We start from the raw sequence: 20,474 nt of genomic DNA on the forward strand, positions 1-20,474 counted from the left end.
ATATAAGCTTTTGGTCGGAGGCATGACAGGTACTGATCAAATTCTCATTTTTGAACTTCATTCAGAAATCATATGATATGCTTTGTATACATCAACTGTATTGTTGGATCAATAATGAGTAAAAAGTGACTATCTCAATTTCAGGACATATAAAAGAGAAAGAAGTAGAAACTCATGTTTCAAATGCTGAGAGGCAACAACTGTTCATGATTTTCACCTCCACTAATTATATTTATTTTTATAATCTATATGTTTATATGTTCCTATAAATATACAGAGACATATAGCTATATATACAGAGATACATATGTACAGGTTGATTTTTACATGTTTATAAGTAAATGTGATGTTGTTCCAAATAAAACTTTTAAGAACTGAATGGAAAAGAAAATTGTAATGTTCAGATAAGTCCCACTGAAATTTGTACTCAGATCCCTGTTTTCATAGTCCAGAGTGCTAACCACGACACCATCCATCCTCCCGTACCAGGGTGAGCTTTCCATTTTGACAGAAGAGATTTGCCTCAGGGGGCAACTTATCTTTCATTGAAAAATATTATCTCACATAAAAACCACTGTTCAATAGAGTTATAACGTTATTTGAGTCTTTTGGGCAACATCCTTCCCCAACATAGTTCAATATGCAAAAGTTTACCAGAATAGGAAAGCAATCCAATTCAGTTTCTCTTTGACAGTAGAATATTAAAAACTTTGACATTTCCACATTGCTGCAGCAGTTTGCACTCCTTTCACATGGGAGGTTCCATGGAGTAATGGTTAGCACTTTGGACTTTGAATCCAAAGATCCGAGTTCAAATCTCGGTGGGACCATTTTATGACTCTTGACCAAATCATTTTCTTTCAAGTGTATTCATTAATATCACATATCTAATACCGGTAGGGTGAACAATTAATTTATTGATTATACTCTAAAAGTTTACTAGATGTGAGCAAATAATAGAATTTTTACAATACCTGGAAACTAAATGGCTCAAACTAATGAGAGATTTTACAAACTCACTCTGGTTTCTCAAACTCATCACAGGGGCCTGATGCACGACATTACTTTTTAAAATCTTACTGTTATTGATAAGGGGAACAAGGAACTTTTTAATTGCAAAGCATTCATTAAAACAAAACTTGAGGAGTCAAACTTTGTATTACGGGGACCGAAGATGTGCAGTTTGAATAATAATCTTGAAATTCAGACGTACAAAGATTTTACACACTGATTTTCAACAGTAAATCCACAACCAATAAAGTTGAATCTTTTGAAAGACATGTTAAAGGTGTGAATCTGAAATTCACTTTCAAAGAAATTCACAATGAAATGCACTGTGTAAGTCCAGCATGTTGTCAGCTAAGAAATCAGCAAAAATGAACTATCTCATTACTGGCCATATAGATGAGAAAGGAAAATAAACTCATGTTTACAATGTGGATGTGAAAGAACAGTTTCTAGGTTCAGCTTCAATATTTATGTTTATGAATAATTGATATGTTCATATTGTCTAACAGCTATCTAGATGGATAAAGCTATGTATGCATCTATACATACTTATGCGTTCATACGCATCAGTATAAAACATTGATATTAGGTTTTTTCTAGACCAAATTCTAAAAAATGAGTTAAACAGTGAATCTCATAATTGTAGTAGGTCCCACCGAGATTTGAACTCAGATCGCTGGATTCAGAGTCCAGAGTGCTAACCATTACACCATGGAACCCTCTCACACAAGAGTGCCTTTTCCATTGAGACAAAAGAGAGCACATCAGTGATGTCCTTCTCTTATATTGATAAAAAGATATCTCATTTGAATGGTCATAGTGGATAGAGATTTAATGTGATTTGATTCTTTTCAGCTATATTCTCTATAAAAGTGTTAAATATTCAAATGTTTATCTGAATATAAAAGTTATATCACAATTTTCATCTTTGCCTGTAGCATAATAAAACAGTCTACATTTCCAGACTACTGAAGCAATGTCTCTGTCTCCTGCATGGGTGGCTCGATAGAGCAATGGTTGGCAATTTGGACTTTGCATCCAATGATCCGATTTGAAACCTTGGAGGGACTTTTTTTATTACTCTTGAGCTTTTCCATTTCTTCATCTTTGTTCATTGATAGCTCAAATCCAACACCAGTAGGTTGAAAGAGTCAATTATTGAATGCTTTCAAAATGTCCATCAGCTTGAACAAGTTACATCAATACAAACTTTACAATACTTTGACATCAAATTTCTTCACAAAGTAGTTAGCCATTATAAAATCATATCCTGATTTTCTCAAACGCATTTCAGACGGGTGATTCACAGCATCACTTTTTTAAGCTTTCCCGCTATTGATAAGGCGAAAATAGCACATTTTGAATGAGAAGTTTTCTTCAATCAAACATAGAGGAACCCAAATGATGATCTCATTCAGCTAGTAAAAATGTTGTTTTATATTAGTATGGAAATCGTGAAAAGAAAATGTTTTTCATGCTGATTTACAACAGTTGATCTCCAATCGTAAAATATAAGCTTTTGGTCGGAGGCATGACAGGTACTGATCAAATTCTCATTTTTGAACTTCATTCAGAAATCATATGATATGCTTTGTATACATCAACTGTATTGTTGGATCAATAATGAGTAAAAAGTGACTATCTCAATTTCAGGACATATAAAAGAGAAAGAAGTAGAAACTCATGTTTCAAATGCTGAGAGGCAACAACTGTTCATGATTTTCACCTCCACTAATTATATTTATTTTTATAATCTATATGTTTATATGTTCCTATAAATATACAGAGACATATAGCTATATATACAGAGATACATATGTACAGGTTGATTTTTACATGTTTATAAGTAAATGTGATGTTGTTCCAAATAAAACTTTTAAGAACTGAATGGAAAAGAAAATTGTAATGTTCAGATAAGTCCCACTGAAATTTGTACTCAGATCCCTGTTTTCAGAGTCCAGAGTGCTAACCACGACACCATCCACCCTCCCGTACCAGGGTGAGCTTTCCATTTTGACAGAAGAGATTTGCCTCAGGGGGCAACTTATCTTTCATTGAAAAATATTATCTCACATAAAAACCACTGTTCAACAGAGTTATAACGTTATTTGAGTCTTTTGGGCAACATCCTTCCCCAACATAGTTCAATATGCAAAAGTTTACCAGAATAGGAAAGCAATCCAATTCAGTTTCTCTTTGACAGTAGAATATTAAAAACTTTGACATTTCCACATTGCTGCAGCAGTTTGCACTCCTTTCACATGGGAGGTTCCATGGTGTAATGGTTAGCACTTTGGACTTTGAATCCAAAGATCCGAGTTCAAATCTCGGTAGGACCATTTTATGACTCTTGACCAAATCATTTTCTTTCAAGTGTATTCATTAATATCACATATCTAATACCGGTAGGGTGAAACATTAATTTATTGATTATACTCTAAAAGTTTACTAGATGTGAGCAAATAATAGAATTTTTACAATACCTGGAAACTAAATGGCTCAAACTAATGAGAGATTTTACAAACTCACTCTGGTTTCTCAAACTCATCACAGGGGCCTGATGCACGACATTACTTTTTAAAATCTTACTGTTATTGATAAGGGGAACAAGGAACTTTTTAATTGCAAAGCATTCATTAAAACAAAACTTGAGGAGTCAAACTTTGTATTACGGGGACCGAAGATGTGCAGTTTGAATAATAATCTTGAAATTCAGACATACAAAGATTTTACACACTGATTTTCAACAGTAAATCCACAACCAATAAAGTTGAATCTTTTGAAAGACATGTTAAAGGTGTGAATCTGAAATTCACTTTCAAAGAAATTCACAATGAAATTCACTGTGTAAGTCCAGCATGTTGTCAGCTAAGAAATCAGCAAAAATGAACTATCTCATTACTGGCCATATAGATGAGAAAGGAAAATAAACTCATGTTTACAATGTGGATGTGAAAGAACAGTTTCTAGGTTCAGCTTCAATATTTATGTTTATGAATAATTGATATGTTTATATTGTCTAACAGCTATCTAGATGGATAAAGCTATGTATGCATCTATACATACTTATGCGTTCATACGCATCAGTATAAAACATTGATATTAGGTTTTTTCTAGACCAAATTCTAAAAAATGAGTTAAACAGTGAATCTCATAATTGTAGTAGGTCCCACCGAGATTTGAACTCGGATCGCTGGATTCAGAGTCCAGAGTGCTAACCATTACACCATGGAACCCTCTCACACAAGAGTGCCTTTTCCATTAAAACAAAAGAGAGCGCATCAGTGATGTCCTTCTCTTATATTGATAAAAAGATATCTCATTTGAATGGTCATAGTGGATAGAGATTTAATGTGATTTGATTCTTTTCAGCTATATTCTCTATAAAAGTGTTAAATATTCAAATGTTTATCTGAATATAAAAGTTATATCACAATGTTCATCTTTGCCTGTAGCATAATAAAACAGTCTACATTTCCAGACTACTGAAGCAATGTCTCTGTCTCCTGCATGGGTGGCTCGATAGAGCAATGGTTGGCAATTTGGACTTTGCATCCAATGATCCGATTTGAAACCTTGGAGGGACTTTTTTTATTACTCTTGAGCTTTTCCATTTCTTCATCTTTGTTCATTGATAGCTCAAATCCAACACCAGTAGGTTGAAAGAGTCAATTATTGAATGCTTTCAAAATGTCCATCAGCTTGAACAAGTTACATCAATACAAACTTTACAATACTTTGACATCAAATTTCTTCACAAAGTAGTTAGCCATTATAAAATCATATCCTGATTTTCTCAAACGCATTTCAGACGGGTGATTCACAGCATCACTTTTTTAAGCTTTCCCGCTATTGATAAGGCGAAAATAGCACATTTTGAATGAGAAGTTTTCTTCAATCAAACATAGAGGAACCCAAATGATGATCTCATTCAGCTAGTAAAAATGTTGTTTTATATTAGTATGGAAATCGTGAAAAGAAAATGTTTTTCATGCTGATTTACAACAGTTGATCTCCAATCGTAAAATATAAGCTTTTGGTCGGAGGCATGACAGGTACTGATCAAATTCTCATTTTTGAACTTCATTCAGAAATCATATGATATGCTTTGTATACATCAACTGTATTGTTGGATCAATAATGAGTAAAAAGTGACTATCTCAATTTCAGGACATATAAAAGAGAAAGAAGTAGAAACTCATGTTTCAAATGCTGAGAGGCAACAACTGTTCATGATTTTCACCTCCACTAATTATATTTATTTTTATAATCTATATGTTTATATGTTCCTATAAATATACAGAGACATATAGCTATATATACAGAGATACATATGTACAGGTTGATTTTTACATGTTTATAAGTAAATGTGATGTTGTTCCAAATAAAACTTTTAAGAACTGAATGGAAAAGAAAATTGTAATGTTCAGATAAGTCCCACTGAAATTTGTACTCAGATCCCTGTTTTCATAGTCCAGAGTGCTAACCACGACACCATCCATCCTCCCGTACCAGGGTGAGCTTTCCATTTTGACAGAAGAGATTTGCCTCAGGGGGCAACTTATCTTTCATTGAAAAATATTATCTCACATAAAAACCACTGTTCAATAGAGTTATAACGTTATTTGAGTCTTTTGGGCAACATCCTTCCCCAACATAGTTCAATATGCAAAAGTTTACCAGAATAGGAAAGCAATCCAATTCAGTTTCTCTTTGACAGTAGAATATTAAAAACTTTGACATTTCCACATTGCTGCAGCAGTTTGCACTCCTTTCACATGGGAGGTTCCATGGAGTAATGGTTAGCACTTTGGACTTTGAATCCAAAGATCCGAGTTCAAATCTCGGTGGGACCATTTTATGACTCTTGACCAAATCATTTTCTTTCAAGTGTATTCATTAATATCACATATCTAATACCGGTAGGGTGAACAATTAATTTATTGATTATACTCTAAAAGTTTACTAGATGTGAGCAAATAATAGAATTTTTACAATACCTGGAAACTAAATGGCTCAAACTAATGAGAGATTTTACAAACTCACTCTGGTTTCTCAAACTCATCACAGGGGCCTGATGCACGACATTACTTTTTAAAATCTTACTGTTATTGATAAGGGGAACAAGGAACTTTTTAATTGCAAAGCATTCATTAAAACAAAACTTGAGGAGTCAAACTTTGTATTACGGGGACCGAAGATGTGCAGTTTGAATAATAATCTTGAAATTCAGACGTACAAAGATTTTACACACTGATTTTCAACAGTAAATCCACAACCAATAAAGTTGAATCTTTTGAAAGACATGTTAAAGGTGTGAATCTGAAATTCACTTTCAAAGAAATTCACAATGAAATGCACTGTGTAAGTCCAGCATGTTGTCAGCTAAGAAATCAGCAAAAATGAACTATCTCATTACTGGCCATATAGATGAGAAAGGAAAATAAACTCATGTTTACAATGTGGATGTGAAAGAACAGTTTCTAGGTTCAGCTTCAATATTTATGTTTATGAATAATTGATATGTTCATATTGTCTAACAGCTATCTAGATGGATAAAGCTATGTATGCATCTATACATACTTATGCGTTCATACGCATCAGTATAAAACATTGATATTAGGTTTTTTCTAGACCAAATTCTAAAAAATGAGTTAAACAGTGAATCTCATAATTGTAGTAGGTCCCACCGAGATTTGAACTCAGATCGCTGGATTCAGAGTCCAGAGTGCTAACCATTACACCATGGAACCCTCTCACACAAGAGTGCCTTTTCCATTGAGACAAAAGAGAGCGCATCAGTGATGTCCTTCTCTTATATTGATAAAAAGATATCTCATTTGAATGGTCATAGTGGATAGAGATTTAATGTGATTTGATTCTTTTCAGCTATATTCTCTATAAAAGTGTTAAATATTCAAATGTTTATCTGAATATAAAAGTTATATCACAATGTTCATCTTTGCCTGTAGCATAATAAAACAGTCTACATTTCCAGACTACTGAAGCAATGTCTCTGTCTCCTGCATGGGTGGCTCGATAGAGCAATGGTTGGCAATTTGGACTTTGCATCCAATGATCCGATTTGAAACCTTGGAGGGACTTTTTTTATTACTCTTGAGCTTTTCCATTTCTTCATCTTTGTTCATTGATAGCTCAAATCAAACACCAGTAGGTTGAAAGAGTCAATTATTGAATGCTTTCAAAATGTCCATCAGCTTGAACAAGTTACATCAATACAAACTTTACAATACTTTGACATCAAATTTCTTCACAAAGTAGTTAGCCATTATAAAATCATATCCTGATTTTCTCAAACGCATTTCAGACGGGTGATTCACAGCATCACTTTTTTAAGCTTTCCCGCTATTGATAAGGCGAAAATAGCACATTTTGAATGAGAAGTTTTCTTCAATCAAACATAGAGGAACCCAAATGATGATCTCATTCAGCTAGTAAAAATGTTGTTTTATATTAGTATGGAAATCGTGAAAAGAAAATGTTTTTCATGCTGATTTACAACAGTTGATCTCCAATCGTAAAATATAAGCTTTTGGTCGGAGGCATGACAGGTACTGATCAAATTCTCATTTTTGAACTTCATTCAGAAATCATATGATATGCTTTGTATACATCAACTGTATTGTTGGATCAATAATGAGTAAAAAGTGACTATCTCAATTTCAGGACATATAAAAGAGAAAGAAGTAGAAACTCATGTTTCAAATGCTGAGAGGCAACAACTGTTCATGATTTTCACCTCCACTAATTATATTTATTTTTATAATCGATATGTTTATATGTTCCTATAAATATACAGAGACATATAGCTATATATACAGAGATACATATGTACAGGTTGATTTTTACATGTTTATAAGTAAATGTGATGTTGTTCCAAATAAAACTTTTAAGAACTGAATGGAAAAGAAAATTGTAATGTTCAGATAAGTCCCACTGAAATTTGTACTCAGATCCCTGTTTTCATAGTCCAGAGTGCTAACCACGACACCATCCATCCTCCCGTACCAGGGTGAGCTTTCCATTTTGACAGAAGAGATTTGCCTCAGGGGGCAACTTATCTTTCATTGAAAAATATTATCTCACATAAAAACCACTGTTCAATAGAGTTATAACGTTATTTGAGTCTTTTGGGCAACATCCTTCCCCAACATAGTTCAATATGCAAAAGTTTACCAGAATAGGAAAGCAATCCAATTCAGTTTCTCTTTGACAGTAGAATATTAAAAACTTTGACATTTCCACATTGCTGCAGCAGTTTGCACTCCTTTCACATGGGAGGTTCCATGGAGTAATGGTTAGCACTTTGGACTTTGAATCCAAAGATCCGAGTTCAAATCTCGGTGGGACCATTTTATGACTCTTGACCAAATCATTTTCTTTCAAGTGTATTCATTAATATCACATATCTAATACCGGTAGGGTGAACAATTAATTTATTGATTATACTCTAAAAGTTTACTAGATGTGAGCAAATAATAGAATTTTTACAATACCTGGAAACTAAATGGCTCAAACTAATGAGAGATTTTACAAACTCACTCTGGTTTCTCAAACTCATCACAGGGGCCTGATGCACGACATTACTTTTTAAAATCTTACTGTTATTGATAAGGGGAACAAGGAACTTTTTAATTGCAAAGCATTCATTAAAACAAAACTTGAGGAGTCAAACTTTGTATTACGGGGACCGAAGATGTGCAGTTTGAATAATAATCTTGAAATTCAGACGTACAAAGATTTTACACACTGATTTTCAACAGTAAATCCACAACCAATAAAGTTGAATCTTTTGAAAGACATGTTAAAGGTGTGAATCTGAAATTCACTTTCAAAGAAATTCACAATGAAATGCACTGTGTAAGTCCAGCATGTTGTCAGCTAAGAAATCAGCAAAAATGAACTATCTCATTACTGGCCATATAGATGAGAAAGGAAAATAAACTCATGTTTACAATGTGGATGTGAAAGAACAGTTTCTAGGTTCAGCTTCAATATTTATGTTTATGAATAATTGATATGTTCATATTGTCTAACAGCTATCTAGATGGATAAAGCTATGTATGCATCTATACATACTTATGCGTTCATACGCATCAGTATAAAACATTGATATTAGGTTTTTTCTAGACCAAATTCTAAAAAATGAGTTAAACAGTGAATCTCATAATTGTAGTAGGTCCCACCGAGATTTGAACTCAGATCGCTGGATTCAGAGTCCAGAGTGCTAACCATTACACCATGGAACCCTCTCACACAAGAGTGCCTTTTCCATTGAGACAAAAGAGAGCGCATCAGTGATGTCCTTCTCTTATATTGATAAAAAGATATCTCATTTGAATGGTCATAGTGGATAGAGATTTAATGTGATTTGATTCTTTTCAGCTATATTCTCTATAAAAGTGTTAAATATTCAAATGTTTATCTGAATATAAAAGTTATATCACAATGTTCATCTTTGCCTGTAGCATAATAAAACAGTCTACATTTCCAGACTACTGAAGCAATGTCTCTGTCTCCTGCATGGGTGGCTCGATAGAGCAATGGTTGGCAATTTGGACTTTGCATCCAATGATCCGATTTGAAACCTTGGAGGGACTTTTTTTATTACTCTTGAGCTTTTCCATTTCTTCATCTTTGTTCATTGATAGCTCAAATCCAACACCAGTAGGTTGAAAGAGTCAATTATTGAATGCTTTCAAAATGTCCATCAGCTTGAACAAGTTACATCAATACAAACTTTACAATACTTTGACATCAAATTTCTTCACAAAGTAGTTAGCCATTATAAAATCATATCCTGATTTTCTCAAACGCATTTCAGACGGGTGATTCACAGCATCACTTTTTTAAGCTTTCCCGCTATTGATAAGGCGAAAATAGCACATTTTGAATGAGAAGTTTTCTTCAATCAAACATAGAGGAACCCAAATGATGATCTCATTCAGCTAGTAAAAATGTTGTTTTATATTAGTATGGAAATCGTGAAAAGAAAATGTTTTTCATGCTGATTTACAACAGTTGATCTCCAATCGTAAAATATAAGCTTTTGGTCGGAGGCATGACAGGTACTGATCAAATTCTCATTTTTGAACTTCATTCAGAAATCATATGATATGCTTTGTATACATCAACTGTATTGTTGGATCAATAATGAGTAAAAAGTGACTATCTCAATTTCAGGACATATAAAAGAGAAAGAAGTAGAAACTCATGTTTCAAATGCTGAGAGGCAACAACTGTTCATGATTTTCACCTCCACTAATTATATTTATTTTTATAATCTATATGTTTATATGTTCCTATAAATATACAGAGACATATAGCTATATATACAGAGATACATATGTACAGGTTGATTTTTACATGTTTATAAGTAAATGTGATGTTGTTCCAAATAAAACTTTTAAGAACTGAATGGAAAAGAAAATTGTAATGTTCAGATAAGTCCCACTGAAATTTGTACTCAGATCCCTGTTTTCAGAGTCCAGAGTGCTAACCACGACACCATCCACCCTCCCGTACCAGGGTGAGCTTTCCATTTTGACAGAAGAGATTTGCCTCAGGGGGCAACTTATCCTTCATTGAAAAATATTATCTCACATAAAAACCACTGTTCAACAGAGTTATAACGTTATTTGAGTCTTTTGGGCAACATCCTTCCCCAACATAGTTCAATATGCAAAAGTTTACCAGAATAGGAAAGCAATCCAATTCAGTTTCTCTTTGACAGTAGAATATTAAAAACTTTGACATTTCCACATTGCTGCAGCAGTTTGCAATCCTTTCACATGGGAGGTTCCATGGTGTAATGGTTAGCACTTTGGACTTTGAATCCAAAGATCCGAGTTCAAATCTCGGTAGGACCATTTTATGACTCTTGACCAAATCATTTTCTTTCAAGTGTATTCATTAATATCACATATCTAATACCGGTAGGGTGAAAAATTAATTTATTGATTATACTCTAAAAGTTTACTAGATGTGAGCAAATAATAGAATTTTTACAATACCTGGAAACTAAATGGCTCAAACTAATGAGAGATTTTACAAACTCACTCTGGTTTCTCAAACTCATCACAGGGGCCTGATGCACGACATTACTTTTTAAAATCTTACTGTTATTGATAAGGGGAACAAGGAACTTTTTAATTGCAAAGCATTCATTAAAACAAAACTTGAGGAGTCAAACTTTGTATTACGGGGACCGAAGATGTGCAGTTTGAATAATAATCTTGAAATTCAGACGTACAAAGATTTTACACACTGATTTTCAACAGTAAATCCACAACCAATAAAGTTGAATCTTTTGAAAGACATGTTAAAGGTGTGAATCTGAAATTCACTTTCAAAGAAATTCACAATGAAATGCACTGTGTAAGTCCAGCATGTTGTCAGCTAAGAAATCAGCAAAAATGAACTATCTCATTACTGGCCATATAGATGAGAAAGGAAAATAAACTCATGTTTACAATGTGGATGTGAAAGAACAGTTTCTAGGTTCAGCTTCAATATTTATGTTTATGAATAATTGATATGTTCATATTGTCTAACAGCTATCTAGATGGATAAAGCTATGTATGCATCTATACATACTTATGCGTTCATACGCATCAGTATAAAACATTGATATTAGGTTTTTTCTAGACCAAATTCTAAAAAATGAGTTAAACAGTGAATCTCATAATTGTAGTAGGTCCCACCGAGATTTGAACTCAGATCGCTGGATTCAGAGTCCACAGTGCTAACCATTACACCATGGAACCCTCTCACACAAGAGTGCCTTTTCCATTGAGACAAAAGAGAGCGCATCAGTGATGTCCTTCTCTTATATTGATAAAAAGATATCTCATTTGAATGGTCATAGTGGATAGAGATTTAATGTGATTTGATTCTTTTCAGCTATATTCTCTATAAAAGTGTTAAATATTCAAATGTTTATCTGAATATAAAAGTTATATCACAATGTTCATCTTTGCCTGTAGCATAATAAAACAGTCTACATTTCCAGACTACTGAAGCAATGTCTCTGTCTCCTGCATGGGTGGCTCGATAGAGCAATGGTTGGCAATTTGGACTTTGCATCCAATGATCCGATTTGAAACCTTGGAGGGACTTTTTTTATTACTCTTGAGCTTTTCCATTTCTTCATCTTTGTTCATTGATAGCTCAAATCCAACACCAGTAGGTTGAAAGAGTCAATTATTGAATGCTTTCAAAATGTCCATCAGCTTGAACAAGTTACATCAATACAAACTTTACAATACTTTGACATCAAATTTCTTCACAAAGTAGTTAGCCATTATAAAATCATATCCTGATTTTCTCAAACGCATTTCAGACGGGTGATTCACAGCATCACTTTTTTAAGCTTTCCCGCTATTGATAAGGCGAAAATAGCACATTTTGAATGAGAAGTTTTCTTCAATCAAACATAGAGGAACCCAAATTATGATCTCATTCAGCTAGTAAAAATGTTGTTTTATATTAGTATGGAAATCGTGAAAAGAAAATGTTTTTCATGCTGATTTACAACAGTTGATCTCCAATCGTAAAATATAAGCTTTTGGTCGGAGGCATGACAGGTACTGATCAAATTCTCATTTTTGAACTTCATTCAGAAATCATATGATATGCTTTGTATACATCAACTGTATTGTTGGATCAATAATGAGTAAAAAGTGACTATCTCAATTTCAGGACATATAAAAGAGAAAGAAGTAGAAACTCATGTTTCAAATGCTGAGAGGCAACAACTGTTCATGATTTTCACCTCCACTAATTATATTTATTTTTATAATCTATATGTTTATATGTTCCTATAAATATACAGAGACATATAGCTATATATACAGAGATACATATGTACAGGTTGATTTTTACATGTTTATAAGTAAATGTGATGTTGTTCCAAATAAAACTTTTAAGAACTGAATGGAAAAGAAAATTGTAATGTTCAGATAAGTCCCACTGAAATTTGTACTCAGATCCCTGTTTTCAGAGTCCAGAGTGCTAACCACGACACCATCCACCCTCCCGTACCAGGGTGAGCTTTCCATTTTGACAGAAGAGATTTGCCTCAGGGGGCAACTTATCTTTCATTGAAAAATATTATCTCACATAAAAACCACTGTTCAACAGAGTTATAACGTTATTTGAGTCTTTTGGGCAACATCCTTCCCCAACATAGTTCAATATGCAAAAGTTTACCAGAATAGGAAAGCAATCCAATTCAGTTTCTCTTTGACAGTAGAATATTAAAAACTTTGACATTTCCACATTGCTGCAGCAGTTTGCACTCCTTTCACATGGGAGGTTCCATGGTGTAATGGTTAGCACTTTGGACTTTGAATCCAAAGATCCGAGTTCAAATCTCGGTAGGACCATTTTATGACTCTTGACCAAATCATTTTCTTTCAAGTGTATTCATTAATATCACATATCTAATACCGGTAGGGTGAACAATTAATTTATTGATTATACTCTAAAAGTTTACTAGATGTGAGCAAATAATAGAATTTTTACAATACCTGGAAACTAAATGGCTCAAACTAATGAGAGATTTTACAAACTCACTCTGGTTTCTCAAACTCATCACAGGGGCCTGATGCACGACATTACTTTTTAAAATCTTACTGTTATTGATAAGGGGAACAAGGAACTTTTTAATTGCAAAGCATTCATTAAAACAAAACTTGAGGAGTCAAACTTTGTATTACGGGGACCGAAGATGTGCAGTTTGAATAATAATCTTGAAATTCAGACATACAAAGATTTTACACACTGATTTTCAACAGTAAATCCACAACCAATAAAGTTGAATCTTTTGAAAGACATGTTAAAGGTGTGAATCTGAAATTCACTTTCAAAGAAATTCACAATGAAATTCACTGTGTAAGTCCAGCATGTTGTCAGCTAAGAAATCAGCAAAAATGAACTATCTCATTACTGGCCATATAGATGAGAAAGGAAAATAAACTCATGTTTACAATGTGGATGTGAAAGAACAGTTTCTAGGTTCAGCTTCAATATTTATGTTTATGAATAATTGATATGTTTATATTGTCTAACAGCTATCTAGATGGATAAAGCTATGTATGCATCTATACATACTTATGCGTTCATACGCATCAGTATAAAACATTGATATTAGGTTTTTTCTAGACCAAATTCTAAAAAATGAGTTAAACAGTGAATCTCATAATTGTAGTAGGTCCCACCGAGATTTGAACTCGGATCGCTGGATTCAGAGTCCAGAGTGCTAACCATTACACCATGGAACCCTCTCACACAAGAGTGCCTTTTCCATTAAAACAAAAGAGAGCGCATCAGTGATGTCCTTCTCTTATATTGATAAAAAGATATCTCATTTGAATGGTCATAGTGGATAGAGATTTAATGTGATTTGATTCTTTTCAGCTATATTCTCTATAAAAGTGTTAAATATTCAAATGTTTATCTGAATATAAAAGTTATATCACAATGTTCATCTTTGCCTGTAGCATAATAAAACAGTCTACATTTCCAGACTACTGAAGCAATGTCTCTGTCTCCTGCATGGGTGGCTCGATAGAGCAATGGTTGGCAATTTGGACTTTGCATCCAATGATCCGATTTGAAACCTTGGAGGGACTTTTTTTATTACTCTTGAGCTTTTCCATTTCTTCATCTTTGTTCATTGATAGCTCAAATCCAACACCAGTAGGTTGAAAGAGTCAATTATTGAATGCTTTCAAAATGTCCATCAGCTTGAACAAGTTACATCAATACAAACTTTACAATACTTTGACATCAAATTTCTTCACAAAGTAGTTAGCCATTATAAAATCATATCCTGATTTTCTCAAACGCATTTCAGACGGGTGATTCACAGCATCACTTTTTTAAGCTTTCCCGCTATTGATAAGGCGAAAATAGCACATTTTGAATGAGAAGTTTTCTTCAATCAAACATAGAGGAACCCAAATGATGATCTCATTCAGCTAGTAAAAATGTTGTTTTATATTAGTATGGAAATCGTGAAAAGAAAATGTTTTTCATGCTGATTTACAACAGTTGATCTCCAATCGTAAAATATAAGCTTTTGGTCGGAGGCATGACAGGTACTGATCAAATTCTCATTTTTGAACTTCATTCAGAAATCATATGATATGCTTTGTATACATCAACTGTATTGTTGGATCAATAATGAGTAAAAAGTGACTATCTCAATTTCAGGACATATAAAAGAGAAAGAAGTAGAAACTCATGTTTCAAATGCTGAGAGGCAACAACTGTTCATGATTTTCACCTCCACTAATTATATTTATTTTTATAATCTATATGTTTATATGTTCCTATAAATATACAGAGACATATAGCTATATATACAGAGATACATATGTACAGGTTGATTTTTACATGTTTATAAGTAAATGTGATGTTGTTCCAAATAAAACTTTTAAGAACTGAATGGAAAAGAAAATTGTAATGTTCAGATAAGTCCCACTGAAATTTGTACTCAGATCCCTGTTTTCATAGTCCAGAGTGCTAACCACGACACCATCCATCCTCCCGTACCAGGGTGAGCTTTCCATTTTGACAGAAGAGATTTGCCTCAGGGGGCAACTTATCTTTCATTGAAAAATATTATCTCACATAAAAACCACTGTTCAATAGAGTTATAACGTTATTTGAGTCTTTTGGGCAACATCCTTCCCCAACATAGTTCAATATGCAAAAGTTTACCAGAATAGGAAAGCAATCCAATTCAGTTTCTCTTTGACAGTAGAATATTAAAAACTTTGACATTTCCACATTGCTGCAGCAGTTTGCACTCCTTTCACATGGGAGGTTCCATGGAGTAATGGTTAGCACTTTGGACTTTGAATCCAAAGATCCGAGTTCAAATCTCGGTGGGACCATTTTATGACTCTTGACCAAATCATTTTCTTTCAAGTGTATTCATTAATATCACATATCTAATACCGGTAGGGTGAACAATTAATTTATTGATTATACTCTAAAAGTTTACTAGATGTGAGCAAATAATAGAATTTTTACAATACCTGGAAACTAAATGGCTCAAACTAATGAGAGATTTTACAAACTCACTCTGGTTTCTCAAACTCATCACAGGGGCCTGATGCACGACATTACTTTTTAAAATCTTACTGTTATTGATAAGGGGAACAAGGAACTTTTTAATTGCAAAGCATTCATTAAAACAAAACTTGAGGAGTCAAACTTTGTATTACGGGGACCGAAGATGTGCAGTTTGAATAATAATCTTGAAATTCAGACGTACAAAGATTTTACACACTGATTTTCAACAGTAAATCCACAACCAATAAAGTTGAATCTTTTGAAAGACATGTTAAAGGTGTGAATCTGAAATTCACTTTCAAAGAAATTCACAATGAAATGCACTGTGTAAGTCCAGCATGTTGTCAGCTAAGAAATCAGCAAAAATGAACTATCTCATTACTGGCCATATAGATGAGAAAGGAAAATAAACTCATGTTTACAATGTGGATGTGAAAGAACAGTTTCTAGGTTCAGCTTCAATATTTATGTTTATGAATAATTGATATGTTCATATTGTCTAACAGCTATCTAGATGGATAAAGCTATGTATGCATCTATACATACTTATGCGTTCATACGCATCAGTATAAAACATTGATATTAGGTTTTTTCTAGACCAAATTCTAAAAAATGAGTTAAACAGTGAATCTCATAATTGTAGTAGGTCCCACCGAGATTTGAACTCAGATCGCTGGATTCAGAGTCCAGAGTGCTAACCATTACACCATGGAACCCTCTCACACAAGAGTGCCTTTTCCATTGAGACAAAAGAGAGCGCATCAGTGATGTCCTTCTCTTATATTGATAAAAAGATATCTCATTTGAATGGTCATAGTGGATAGAGATTTAATGTGATTTGATTCTTTTCAGCTATATTCTCTATAAAAGTGTTAAATATTCAAATGTTTATCTGAATATAAAAGTTATATCACAATGTTCATCTTTGCCTGTAGCATAATAAAACAGTCTACATTTCCAGACTACTGAAGCAATGTCTCTGTCTCCTGCATGGGTGGCTCGATAGAGCAATGGTTGGCAATTTGGACTTTGCATCCAATGATCCGATTTGAAACCTTGGAGGGACTTTTTTTATTACTCTTGAGCTTTTCCATTTCTTCATCTTTGTTCATTGATAGCTCAAATCCAACACCAGTAGGTTGAAAGAGTCAATTATTGAATGCTTTCAAAATGTCCATCAGCTTGAACAAGTTACATCAATACAAACTTTACAATACTTTGACATCAAATTTCTTCACAAAGTAGTTAGCCATTATAAAATCATATCCTGATTTTCTCAAACGCATTTCAGACGGGTGATTCACAGCATCACTTTTTTAAGCTTTCCCGCTATTGATAAGGCGAAAATAGCACATTTTGAATGAGAAGTTTTCTTCAATCAAACATAGAGGAACCCAAATGATGATCTCATTCAGCTAGTAAAAATGTTGTTTTATATTAGTATGGAAATCGTGAAAAGAAAATGTTTTTCATGCTGATTTACAACAGTTGATCTCCAATCGTAAAATATAAGCTTTTGGTCGGAGGCATGACAGGTACTGATCAAATTCTCATTTTTGAACTTCATTCAGAAATCATATGATATGCTTTGTATACATCAACTGTATTGTTGGATCAATAATGAGTAAAAAGTGACTATCTCAATTTCAGGACATATAAAAGAGAAAGAAGTAGAAACTCATGTTTCAAATGCTGAGAGGCAACAACTGTTCATGATTTTCACCTCCACTAATTATATTTATTTTTATAATCTATATGTTTATATGTTCCTATAAATATACAGAGACATATAGCTATATATACAGAGATACATATGTACAGGTTGATTTTTACATGTTTATAAGTAAATGTGATGTTGTTCCAAATAAAACTTTTAAGAACTGAATGGAAAAGAAAATTGTAATGTTCAGATAAGTCCCACTGAAATTTGTACTCAGATCCCTGTTTTCAGAGTCCAGAGTGCTAACCACGACACCATCCACCCTCCCGTACCAGGGTGAGCTTTCCATTTTGACAGAAGAGATTTGCCTCAGGGGGCAACTTATCCTTCATTGAAAAATATTATCTCACATAAAAACCACTGTTCAACAGAGTTATAACGTTATTTGAGTCTTTTGGGCAACATCCTTCCCCAACATAGTTCAATATGCAAAAGTTTACCAGAATAGGAAAGCAATCCAATTCAGTTTCTCTTTGACAGTAGAATATTAAAAACTTTGACATTTCCACATTGCTGCAGCAGTTTGCAATCCTTTCACATGGGAGGTTCCATGGTGTAATGGTTAGCACTTTGGACTTTGAATCCAAAGATCCGAGTTCAAATCTCGGTAGGACCATTTTATGACTCTTGACCAAATCATTTTCTTTCAAGTGTATTCATTAATATCACATATCTAATACCGGTAGGGTGAAAAATTAATTTATTGATTATACTCTAAAAGTTTACTAGATGTGAGCAAATAATAGAATTTTTACAATACCTGGAAACTAAATGGCTCAAACTAATGAGAGATTTTACAAACTCACTCTGGTTTCTCAAACTCATCACAGGGGCCTGATGCACGACATTACTTTTTAAAATCTTACTGTTATTGATAAGGGGAACAAGGAACTTTTTAATTGCAAAGCATTCATTAAAACAAAACTTGAGGAGTCAAACTTTGTATTACGGGGACCGAAGATGTGCAGTTTGAATAATAATCTTGAAATTCAGACGTACAAAGATTTTACACACTGATTTTCAACAGTAAATCCACAACCAATAAAGTTGAATCTTTTGAAAGACATGTTAAAGGTGTGAATCTGAAATTCACTTTCAAAGAAATTCACAATGAAATGCACTGTGTAAGTCCAGCATGTTGTCAGCTAAGAAATCAGCAAAAATGAACTATCTCATTACTGGCCATATAGATGAGAAAGGAAAATAAACTCATGTTTACAATGTGGATGTGAAAGAACAGTTTCTAGGTTCAGCTTCAATATTTATGTTTATGAATAATTGATATGTTCATATTGTCTAACAGCTATCTAGATGGATAAAGCTATGTATGCATCTATACATACTTATGCGTTCATACGCATCAGTATAAAACATTGATATTAGGTTTTTTCTAGACCAAATTCTAAAAAATGAGTTAAACAGTGAATCTCATAATTGTAGTAGGTCCCACCGAGATTTGAACTCAGATCGCTGGATTCAGAGTCCACAGTGCTAACCATTACACCATGGAACCCTCTCACACAAGAGTGCCTTTTCCATTGAGACAAAAGAGAGCGCATCAGTGATGTCCTTCTCTTATATTGATAAAAAGATATCTCATTTGAATGGTCATAGTGGATAGAGATTTAATGTGATTTGATTCTTTTCAGCTATATTCTCTATAAAAGTGTTAAATATTCAAATGTTTATCTGAATATAAAAGTTATATCACAATGTTCATCTTTGCCTGTAGCATAATAAAACAGTCTACATTTCCAGACTACTGAAGCAATGTCTCTGTCTCCTGCATGGGTGGCTCGATAGAGCAATGGTTGGCAATTTGGACTTTGCATCCAATGATCCGATTTGAAACCTTGGAGGGACTTTTTTTATTACTCTTGAGCTTTTCCATTTCTTCATCTTTGTTCATTGATAGCTCAAATCCAACACCAGTAGGTTGAAAGAGTCAATTATTGAATGCTTTCAAAATGTCCATCAGCTTGAACAAGTTACATCAATACAAACTTTACAATACTTTGACATCAAATTTCTTCACAAAGTAGTTAGCCATTATAAAATCATATCCTGATTTTCTCAAACGCATTTCAGACGGGTGATTCACAGCATCACTTTTTTAAGCTTTCCCGCTATTGATAAGGCGAAAATAGCACATTTTGAATGAGAAGTTTTCTTCAATCAAACATAGAGGAACCCAAATTATGATCTCATTCAGCTAGTAAAAATGTTGTTTTATATTAGTATGGAAATCGTGAAAAGAAAATGTTTTTCATGCTGATTTACAACAGTTGATCTCCAATCGTAAAATATAAGCTTTTGGTCGGAGGCATGACAGGTACTGATCAAATTCTCATTTTTGAACTTCATTCAGAAATCATATGATATGCTTTGTATACATCAACTGTATTGTTGGATCAATAATGAGTAAAAAGTGACTATCTCAATTTCAGGACATATAAAAGAGAAAGAAGTAGAAACTCATGTTTCAAATGCTGAGAGGCAACAACTGTTCATGATTTTCACCTCCACTAATTATATTTATTTTTATAATCTATATGTTTATATGTTCCTATAAATATACAGAGACATATAGCTATATATACAGAGATACATATGTACAGGTTGATTTTTACATGTTTATAAG

General features: G+C 33.4%; 6 non-coding genes across 6 annotated transcripts; all 6 read right to left on the bottom strand.

Annotated features, from left to right (window-relative positions):
- Positions 1 to 1,655: 1,655 nt before the first annotated feature.
- On the bottom strand, positions 1,656 to 1,727 carry TRNAQ-CUG (transfer RNA glutamine (anticodon CUG)). The gene has a single exon. It is a non-coding gene; the product is annotated as a tRNA-Gln (tRNA).
- A 2,445-nt stretch (positions 1,728 to 4,172) lies between these two features.
- TRNAQ-CUG (transfer RNA glutamine (anticodon CUG)) lies at positions 4,173 to 4,244 on the bottom strand. Its single transcript has one exon. It is a non-coding gene; the product is annotated as a tRNA-Gln (tRNA).
- A 2,445-nt stretch (positions 4,245 to 6,689) lies between these two features.
- Positions 6,690 to 6,761, bottom strand: TRNAQ-CUG (transfer RNA glutamine (anticodon CUG)). Its single transcript has one exon. It is a non-coding gene; the product is annotated as a tRNA-Gln (tRNA).
- Positions 6,762 to 9,206: 2,445 nt separating this feature from the next.
- TRNAQ-CUG (transfer RNA glutamine (anticodon CUG)) lies at positions 9,207 to 9,278 on the bottom strand. Its single transcript has one exon. It is a non-coding gene; the product is annotated as a tRNA-Gln (tRNA).
- A 4,962-nt stretch (positions 9,279 to 14,240) lies between these two features.
- TRNAQ-CUG (transfer RNA glutamine (anticodon CUG)) lies at positions 14,241 to 14,312 on the bottom strand. Its single transcript has one exon. It is a non-coding gene; the product is annotated as a tRNA-Gln (tRNA).
- A 2,445-nt stretch (positions 14,313 to 16,757) lies between these two features.
- Positions 16,758 to 16,829, bottom strand: TRNAQ-CUG (transfer RNA glutamine (anticodon CUG)). Its single transcript has one exon. It is a non-coding gene; the product is annotated as a tRNA-Gln (tRNA).
- Between the last annotated feature and the right edge of the window lie 3,645 nt (positions 16,830 to 20,474).

The sequence above is a fragment of the Triturus cristatus genome, chromosome 5_2 (genome assembly GCF_964204655.1).
Source record: "Triturus cristatus chromosome 5_2, aTriCri1.1, whole genome shotgun sequence".
NCBI lineage: Eukaryota > Metazoa > Chordata > Amphibia > Caudata > Salamandridae > Triturus > Triturus cristatus.